This window comes from Ailuropoda melanoleuca, chromosome 9, assembly GCF_002007445.2.
Source record: "Ailuropoda melanoleuca isolate Jingjing chromosome 9, ASM200744v2, whole genome shotgun sequence".
Classification (NCBI taxonomy): Eukaryota; Metazoa; Chordata; class Mammalia; order Carnivora; family Ursidae; genus Ailuropoda; species Ailuropoda melanoleuca.
In genome coordinates, this window is record NC_048226.1 from 24350023 (window position 1) to 24360801 (window position 10779).

General features: G+C 42.2%; 1 non-coding gene across 1 annotated transcript; it reads right to left on the reverse strand.

The window, feature by feature from the left end:
- Positions 1–10579: 10579 nt before the first annotated feature.
- TRNAE-UUC lies at positions 10580–10651 on the reverse strand. Its single transcript has one exon. It is a non-coding gene; the product is annotated as a tRNA-Glu (tRNA).
- Between the last annotated feature and the right edge of the window lie 128 nt (positions 10652–10779).

Consider the following 10779-nt stretch of genomic DNA (forward strand, 5'->3'; position numbering starts at 1 on the left):
TCTGAATAGGTGGTTAAGACAAGTCATACAGAAAGTAATGCTCAAGATTTTAATCACCTACCATGACTGTACAAGCATGAGGTTAAGCCAGAGAAAGTGCTGGTTTCCTCATCTTCTATTTTCCTTCATGGATCAGCATTCTGGCTAAGGGTCAGATGGATCAGCACAGACATGGTATGGCAGGTGTTGATCATCTCACTGCTGGGAAAACCCTGAAAAAACAGTTTCTGTTGTTTTATGGACCCAGGAGAGAGAATGGGGTAGGGCAGGAAGGAAGGACTAGGAAAATTTATCTTAATCGGAGAAAAGTGTTTCAAGTCTCCTCTCTTGCCCCTTTCCCACAAAGGGATCTAGCAGAGGCATTGCACCATGTCCTGATATACAAATTCCTAAACCCTTATTATTTTTGATACAGGCATAATAGGGGCACTTTTTCACTCACAATCTGCATTTAATCAATCACGATGTTCCCTCGAGCTGATCTTCTAAAGACCTCCTAGAGATTCCTATCTCCCCCTCCTCACTACCATGGTCTTAGTTCTGAGCCCAAAACATCCCACCTAAAAGATCAGCAGCCTCCCATTGGCTTTCTTAAACATTCAGCAGGGAGACTTTTGGATTGGTATGGTGTCAAATGGCAAGTGCCAAGACATGTTTTATGATTTTTCTATTACTTCATCTGTGAAGATGCATTAAATGGGTATACCATGGCCAGAAACAATGACTCTGCAAACTCAGCAAGCACTTTTTACACCAAAGAAACCAAGCATGGTGGCCCTGAAATAGGTCTGTGAATGAGGATGCCTGGCTAGGAATGCAGATGTATGTAAGTGTATGGTTGGCCTGGCAGCAGGGCAGGGGAGGGCATGAGTCCTTGACTTCAACTCCCATGAGAGACTGCCATGCCCTGGCTATCACCAAGCTCAGTGTGGGCAGGGCAGCATCCCCTGAGGCCTGCCTGGCAGAGCCTTGTAATTTCCTGTAATCAGGCCTGAAAAATCACCTACCTATATGTTTTTGGCCTTGATTTTTTCAGGAGGCAACTAAGAAGCACAGGCTGCCCATTATGAGTCCAAATAGGTTAGACTTTGAGGGGCTGTGATAAGAATTGGTTGATTAGTTTGAGGCAAGGCCAAGATCAAGGTTATTCCATGCCAGTTGACCAGGCCTGCCTGGAGGATTGAATGTAACCATGAGTCCCTATAGTCACCAAGTCAGAGAAAGATGCCTCATGGCCTTTTAGGATCTACTTTAGAAAGTTAGCCTTTAGAAAGGCTTCTTCCTTAAGTTTTTGTAGGAATCTCTTTTGCTTGGTCCAAGACATCAGTGCAGGCACTACACAACACTGATCGGTAAGTTGAAGCTGATCTGAAGGCTTAAACACCTTCCAGGGCTGGGGCAGTGTCCTGACAGGCAGGGCACGCACACAAGTACAGTCTGGAAGGGCACAGCACCTGTGTCAGTAAAAGGGACAGCCCTCAGGATTTGGCCACAAGCTATCTGGGGAAGGAGAAGGAGGGAGAGCTGGGCAGTGCAGTGGGCCAGGTAGATAGCTGTTTCCTGGCTTTTGGCACAGGTTTGAGCTGAGCCAGCATCCCTGCAGGGAAGGACTTAGTGCTTAGGAGGCTGTAGCTGTAGCTGGCATCCAGTTATCCTGGCAAGACTACTGTCATGGCCCTATGAAGGAGGTACAGAGGACGCTTGTCCCACACTGTGGCACTCTCCCTTACTAGCTTTAGCAAGATTACCTCTAGAGGGGTCTAAGTCTCTAAGGTTTTTTAGGGCCACTGAGCAACCCCAGAGGGCTCTATGCTTTCTCTCTCTCTTCTAAATTCCAACAGCTTGCTGTATCAAAGGTGTTTACCAGCACCAGGGATCTGCTTAGAGTCATCAGGCTCAATAAGAACTCCCACCACCCACCTCCCACCACCATCTTTTGGTCCCATTGACTGAGTGCCATAGCGGTGGCTTGAGAATCATTTCCCCAGCTTTCTTTGAACCGCTCTTTTACATCTCTGATCTGTCCCACTGATGAAGCTCAGCCAGAGAGTCAGGAGCCAAAAAGGAGGATCAGTGGTCCCTCTTGAAACCGAAAATCTTGTATGGATAATTCACTAGCAGCCTGCAAGAATTCCCCATAGAATCTGCTAGCATTTCCCAAGACCCATTGGCAACATGCTCTGTGGGGCCCTCAGATTCTTGCAAATGATTCACTAGAAGTTCTTTATAATGCCCTGCAGACGCTTCAGGCTTTTTACAATTCCAGAATGGCATTGTGCTTAATCGACTTTCCTGTTCACTGCAGCAATCTGTCAAGAGCTCAGCTGATCTGGCTTGTTCTCTGGATCTGCAGTCTAGAAATGGAAAGAGAGAAATGAAGAGGGAGGTGGTAGGAAGCAGTTCTGTGTCTAATTCAAAAAACTACCCCCGTAATACTGAACATTGTCAATTTTTTTTTCCTCCCAACTCATCATAGGCAGGCAAGATACTACTGTTGGTGATGGCAGTAGCACAGTGTGGGGAGTGTCCTGGAATATGCAGGAGAAAGTACTTAAAAATATTACCAGTCGCTTTGATCATGCCTCCTGCAGGGGACAAAGCCTCCCTCTGAACAGGCAGTCCTCCCTTGCAGAATTATTACCACTGAAAGATGCCTATCCTATTGTCCAGTCCTGTATCTTTAACTTGTGTGGAAGCAGTAGCTGAGGGGAGTGGGATGGGTTGAGAGGGCAAAGGTGGGGCAGCAGGGACCCAATTGTCGTATATGTCCCAAATGTCCCACTACCTGAAGGAGGTGAGCCAACTCTATCTCCAGTGGTCCAACCAGGGACCTTTTTTCTTTGTTTAAAGATTTATTTATTTATTTTAAAAAGAGAGTGAGGTGCAAACACATGATTACGGGGGAGGGGCAAAGGGAGAGGGAGAGAGAATTTCAAGCATACTGTCCACTGAGCACAGAGCTCAAAGCATGTCAGGGCTCTATCTCACAACCCTGACATCATGACCTGAGCCAAAACCAAGAGTCGAATGCTCAACTGACTGAGCCACCCAGGCACCCCAACTGGGGACCTTCTGATCATGCTTATATGATGTTTGGAATCTTTAGTTGTAGGAGATAAAAGTGCAGCTAATGTTGTAAAGAGTCATAGTTTCTGGCCATGATATCCCATTTTGAGAAGTCTTCACATCATTCCAATCCAAAAGTCTCCCTACCAATTGTTTAAGAGACAATGGGAGGCTGATGATCTTTTAGGTGGGATGTTTTGGGCTCAGAACTAAAGTTATGGTAGTGAGGAGGGAGACGAGGGGCTCTCTGGGGAGTTCTTTAGATGAGCTAAAGAGAACACTGTGATTGATTAGATGTAGATCATGAATGAAAAGAAGCAAAAAAAAAAAAAAAGAAAAAGAAAAAAAAAGAAAACAAACCCAAAAACAAAAAAACACCATCAGCTTTTCCTGTGTGAATGAATGAAGAATCAAGGGGCACATTATCAATATTTTTACTTTTTTTCCCCTCTAAAAATTACTCCTTACAAAAACAGCCTAGAGAGGAAGAATTAGGCCATCTGTTTTGGGCTGTCTACCAAAGCTGGTTATGCTAACCACTTAGAATAGCCATTGCATTCATCTTGGATGAGGTTTTGGTCTTACACTGCAATAGGTATCAGTGTAGATGTTCAGCTCCACCAGCTTAATAAGTGTCTCCAGGACATATTAAAGAACTCAGAGCATGCTCACCAGGATTCCTACCACCTGCCTGATCCTGTCTAAAAGGGAATGTGTGCTCTTAGGGCTTTGTTCCTTTGTAGTCAAAGGCCAAAGTGTGAAGTTTGGACACAATTTAACCCTCAGTAAACATTTATGCTTTTGCATCCTTTCTCTCTCTCTCTCCCTCCTTTTTTATTTTTTTTCTCTTCTTTCTTTTTTTTTTTTTTTTTTTTTTAGAGAAAGAGAGAATGCTCCAGCTGGGGGGGGGGGGGGGGGGGGNCCCCCCCGGGGGGGGGGGGGGAGGAGCTGGGGAAGGAGGAAGTGGCAGGGAGAGAGGGAGAGAAAGAATCTTAGGCAGTCTCTGTACCCAGCAGTGGAGCTCAACTTGGAGTTTGATTTCATGACCCTGAGTTCATGACCTGAGCCAGAAGCAAGAGTTGGGTGCTTAACCGACTGGGCCACACAGGCGCCCCTGCATCCTTTCTTTATTAGCATATTTTCTGTATACTTACTTATATCCTAAAGTAGATATAATATTAAGTTCTTATTAAAGAGACAAAATTTAGCTGGGTGAATTTTAAGGATCTTATTGGCTTTATTCAATGACTTGTGAATGGGACAGCATCCAATCTAGCAGATAGAAAGGACCTCTGAAGAGCTGTAGAAAATGGAAGGCTTTTATAGGCAGGAATGAGTGGGGACAAGGAAATTATACAAGGTAAAAAAGCAGACTGGTTAATGCAAGGGTACTTTCCTTTCCTGTGGCAGAAGTCTGTCAGGCAGATTACCTAACTAGTGCTGATCAGGTGGTTCCTGATTTTAAGATTCCATTTCTGAGAGAGCCAAAGTTGTAATTAAGTTAAGTATTGGTTTAGTGATGTGGGTCTTAGTCTAACCAACTACATTTGGGGTCTCTTGTTTTTTTTTAATACCTTTTTAAAATAATTAATAGGATTTATTAATACATTGACATGAATGATTTATTTTTATTAACAAACAAACCAAAATAAAACAAGTATAACACTATAAGAGAAAGTGTGATAGGCAAACTGAGAGTGAACCAGCTGGTGAGAAACTAGGGTTTTTGTAGTTTCTATAAATATTAGGAAAATGGGTACAGCCGAAACTCTCACACTTTAGGTTATATGCCACAAGATGTTTTGGTCGTCCCACAGGAAGCATTAAGAAGTCATGCCTTTTAATAAAGCAGGCTTCAGTGAAAGGTCAATTGCTTTTTTGTTTTTTTATAAGCATTTTGCTTTATCAACAAAACTGTAGCTTCCTTTACTGAGGCTGAAAATAAAGCCATTGTTTGTATCTGCACAAGGCACTCAGAGACAAAGTGGGTTAAGGAAATCGGGGCCTAGAGAGGACAGTGGGAGACAATGCTGAGAAACTGTGGGTTAGGCTTGGAAAATATTTGAAAACCTTCATAGATGTCACAGCTGTCTCAAAGATGGCTGCCATAATTCCTCTCCCTGCATAAGCATATGCTTCTCTGTATTGCAGAGGTCTACAATCTTACATACAGTTCCAGTTTACCTGGCCAGCTGGCTGCTAATTAGGCTCAGTCAGTTGAAGACACTGACAGGAGGAAGGGGTATTTTTTTTCTTCTTCTCTAAGAACAGTGACTGATTGGCTGCAGTGTCTTTGGGATTTCCAACAGTGGTAACAGGAGCTGCCCATTAGTGTCAGTAGTTCGAGCAGCTGAGGCAGTATGTGTAAGTAAGTGGCATGCTTCTGCAGTAACCAACACAAATGGCTGAATGTTTGAAGAATTAGCTGTCTGGGTGGTTCCAATGGTATTGTCAGTAGGCTCCAACAATGTCAGCAATGAGTTGCTCCTAAGTTTTGCTAAAGTCACCTTCTTCCTCTTTGCTCCTCTATCCCTTCATCTATTAGGAATACCTGAAGTGTTTTCTGATTGTCTAACTAGACATCCATTTACACAGTTCTTGTAGCCAACAGTGCCTTCAGGAAACAGACAAAGATGGAAATTTGAAACTGATGTCCTTGGACATAGACGCAGTAATGACCTCATTATCAGTGGAAAATAAGATACTGGTAGTTCATATATGTAGCGGAAAGATATTTACTTAAATTATAACCTGGCATTACCTGAGATAAAAGGTCTAATGAAGGTAAGATGTTGGGAGACCAAGAGACTTCTACAATCAACTACTCTGATGACGGGCTGGCTATTTCTGATTCTACAGGAGAGTTACATAAAGAAAATGAATCACTCAAGGCTTTAAACTCTTAACTCAACATATGGTCAGAGGACTAGAGATCCCGTTTGATGGCCCTCAGATAACTCCTTATCCTTTATACAAATAAGTCATAAGAGGTACAGCTGAAAATCAAGCCCATAATTTGATTCTGCCAATTGTGGAATTACAATGTAAGTTTGACTCATAGCTTCTCCATATTACTTAAGCAAAAGTCACTGTATTGGTTAAGAAAAAAATAGAACCCCAAAACAAGGAATAAGAAGATTTGAGTTGGCTCAGATGAATTGAGAATTATGAAGCTCTAAGTTTCCTTGAGCTTTTTCTTGCCATGGAAGCAGCTTCCCCCCCTCTGTCTAAGGAATCTAGTCTTCCTTGCTTGAAGACTCAATCAGTGCTTTTCAGATGTTAATATGCATAAGAATCACCTGAGTATCTTGTTAAAAATGCACATTTTGACTCAGTAGATCTTGGATATTGCTTGAGTTTCTGCACTTCTAGAAAGTGCCTTGATGATGCTGATGCTGCTGGTTCACAGACCACACTGTGCAAACCAAGGGACTCAATATGGATTTTAACCATGGCAGTTACCTTGCAAGGGGATGCCCATTCTATACCAGTCTACCCTCATTACCTTCCAAAGTTTCCAGACACAAAACTGGAACTCAGTCCCAGGCCTGCCAGGAGGTCTGGTATATAGTCTGACCCATTATGAGACAGTTTAGACATTGAAATAATTATAAGATTATGCCAATTTATATTGAAAGAAAGTTGAGGAATCAATGTGGAAATAAATCCTAAGATTATTACACCAAGGAAGCAGAAGATAACATTGGATTGAGCTAAACTTGTGGATATGGATTCCATGGGTTAGTTTGAATATCTGGGAGTGGCTCCAAGTCCAAGTTTGCTTGGTTAATTAACTGAAATCTGGACCAACTATGGCCCACCTCCACTGAGGTTGTAAAGCCATACATCCATGATACAGGATGGACTAATATTTTTAAAGATTTAGGCAAATAGTCATGTTGGGAGTGGAACTTATCAAATGAGACACAAACACCTGTATACCAACTATATCCCCCAGAGAGGCCCGGAAAATAGTACCTTCTTTAAGGTATTGAGAAATGCATTGGTATAGAGAGCACCAGCAGCTTGAAAACCCCTTGGCATTAGTCTTCCATGAACCAGGGTCACTGCAAAAAAATACAAGGGTTCTTGATTCAATGGGAATCATGGAATCCCAGAGTAGCAAAATCCAAGAAACAAAGCTGCCAGGAAAAAAAGTGGGCTTGGTTACGGAAGCAGTGCTAGAGCAACAGGGATCTTTGGCAGTAGTGTCCTACCAATGAAGTAGATGGGCAGTTTACTAAAGTATTATTTGATATATATAATTAAAAAACTGTAGGTTTGGTGACCAGAAACATGGCTTGTCATTACAATGGGGATGTATTGCCTGTGGTTGGGTACCAAGAGGGAAGTTATTTCATAGTTTGGAGTCCCACTGAAGGAAGGGTACACTGGTTCCACTTGAGAAAGAACCCCCTTCGACCCTTCTTCCGAAGGACCTATGGCCATTCATTCTGTTGACTTACACTGGCTGATTTAACACTAATCCCTTCCTGTAGTTAAGCAGGTAGGAATTACTAGTATTAATGTTGCTATTGTTATGTGTTCCTCCTGGTCCTTCAATACTTTTGTGGGGTTCATTGGAGCTTAGGAGATAAATGAAATTTGGGCTTCAGTCTATCTCAGAGTTGTTCTAATGGGTCTGTGAATGCACCTGATTCTGTTATGTTCGGTTCAAATGTATTACCTGGCAATCGGCATTAACCTATTGCTCCCCAAATTTTGGAATGTGGACTGCTGTGGCCAGAAAAGACAAATGGTAGCCCCTGGTAGTTCCCTTTCTTACCAAAAGAGTAAACCAAAGGCAATTCTGCATCTTAGGAAGAATTAGAGAGATTAGTGCCACCAACAGAGACCTGAAAAAGGCGGTTTTCCCATCATATATTTAGTTATTGACTCATTTACTTGACCTGGGCAAAAAGCAGACTGATCTTGAGAATAACTTGACTAGTGTACATACATCTACACATCCCCTCACCTTGCTAATTCATCCTTTAGGTCTTAGCTGAATATTATTTCTCCGAGAACTTTCCCTGACAGATGGAATAAATTATGCACTCAACTCCCCTCAAAAGTCAGTAAGGCTGAGAGGATAAGGATGGATGGCAATTACACAGTAACATCACTTGTATTCATTGGTCTGCAGTGAAGAAAACAAATATTTCAAGCAGGAATTTTAATAGTGGGAACTGGTTACAGACTTTTGGAAGTGCTGGAGGAGGTACAGCAGAGAAAACATTAGATTATTCAGAAACTAGTAATTGCAGATAACCACAACTCCATAGGACTGAAAGAATAAAAAAAGAAGAGTTGGTGAAGAGCTCCTGAAGGCTGGAGACACCACTCTGCATGTCACTGCTGGGCATTGCCATTGCTAATAGAGGTACATTGTGACTTTGGAAACTTCTCACTATACTCTGTGGAAACTTCCAGGGGTAGTGGAGTCCATTGCTGCCCACTGTGACACTTCTGGTGGCTCACAGCTGACAGTAGCCACTGTGGGAATCCTCGATGCCATGCTGCTGAAGTCTGAAGTTGATGGCAGCCATCATGGATGCCCACCGCTACCAAAGACATCATCAGAAGTATTAAAAAAAAAAAATGACTCTGCTTTCTTGACACATTCCAGTCTTTTAGCCAGTACCTCCCTTGGGCCAAAGCTAACCAGAAATCGACTGGGAAAGGGGGTCTGGGAAATGAAGTTTGTAGAGATGCAGCCCTCTCAGAAAGGGGAAGAATATGAAGGATGTGGAAGTAGGCAAGAGCAAATAAGAAAATGACCAGAACAGCCCACCTTTTTGGCTATTCAACATGCATTCTCTTCAGACTTCCACCTGTTTTTCACCTCTGTGCAAGGACATAATGCTCAGGGTAGCATGATGAGATTATCTTAAATGAGTGAAACATTTTCACCACTTTTTCCAAAGGTGAGATATAAAGCCCTGTCTATATCACTGTATCCAGCTCTGGGTGAGCCTGTTAAGATAGTTCTGGCCAAGGCCAGTGGTACTGAGGAGATGCACAGTGGGAATATGAATAGAGAGAGGCAGTCGGTCTGAGAGATCTTTACAGAGGATACTTTTCAGAATTAAATCTTAAAAAAAAATTGGCCATATGTCACATAATGAACAATGTCTGAAGCAATAATTTGCAAAACAATTTTTTTTTTTTTTTGAGAGGGAGAGTAGGGTGGGGCAGGGGCAGAAGGAGAGAGAGAGAGAGAGATGAAAGAGATTCTCGAGCAGGCTCCATGCCCAGCGCAGAGCCCCGCGGGGCTTGATCTCAGGGCCCTGAGATCATGACCTGAACTGAAATCAAGAATTGGCTGCTTAAATGAGCCACCCAGGCACCCCTCAAATGATTTTTATGGTCAAATCTTATATTGTTTCCAATACAAACTGAGAATATAAAATTCAATCAAGGTATGGAAGTCACTGCCTCTCCATGAATAGAAGAATATGCACAACATCCCCATGAAAATCTTATCTATGTCTGCAACTCATGTTGTTTGTTTATGGATGGATCAGAGACCCTGGATATTTTCTCTAGTGGTTTTATTGTCCAAATCAAGCCCAAGATATCTGCAACTGGTGTAGCATGAGTTTGCCTACATGATTTGATCAATCCCAGGGAATGTCACAGGACTGTTTCAAACAACAGAACTTTCAAAGAAGATGGCATTGTGTTCTTTAACCAGTACTCATCTAGACTTAACATTATAATTAAAAGTATGTAGGCCTATTCCTAGAAAAATATTTTATTCTTATCCTGGAAATGGTTTAGAAACTGAGAAGGTTTCAAGGCCCCTCCTGCTTCTGAAAGTTTGAATTTGCTGAGTGCTGACCTCAACCTAACGACAGTGTGTGATTCTATCCAGAAGCTGATTCCATGCTTCTGTTTTCCCACAATATGTTCTGTGAAAGTTAGCTAAGTGAATGGATTTGATTTTTTTCCTTCACTCTCTACCCCTGTTAAAGCTCTGTTAAGCTATACTTCTATTCGGAGACCTCTCACTTCTTTATATCCCAGCCATAGTGAGTCTTGCTTCAGCTTCAGGAAGCACCCCACCCTCCCCACTGAGTCCTCAAATATTTTATATATATATATATATATACACACACACACACACACCACAGTGTATATATATATATATAAATATATATAATATATTTAAAATCATGTTGTGCACCTTTAAACTTACACAATGTTATATGTAAATTATCTGAATAAAGGTGGAACAAAAAATGAATTCCTTTGTCTAATAGAGTTTGACCATTAAAATTAATTATGATTTATTATGACTTTTTAAATAAATTTTATGATGGGCAGAAGTGACAATATTAATTACACAAGCAAGCTTTCCAAGCTTGGGAACCACACGATTGGTCTTCATGCCTCATCACTCCCCCTATGAAATTACAGCTTTCACCAACTACATTAAATGCTTTCTTGCTAAGAAGGATCCAAACGTACTGTGGTTAATTTTTTTACGAGGCTTCTAAAAAGCTCTGCGTTCCCACACCGGGAGTCGAACCCGGGCCGCCTGGGTGAAAACCAGGAATCCTAACCGCTAGACCATGTGGGAGGCCACAAGAGCAACTTGAAGTGTAAGTAAATTGAAACAGTCTCGTCTGCTTCCGCTTTCAGCGTCCGGCTCCGCCTCCTACTGCACCAGCTTTCTGCGCCTGCGTGACTTTTAGGCATTCTGCAGGG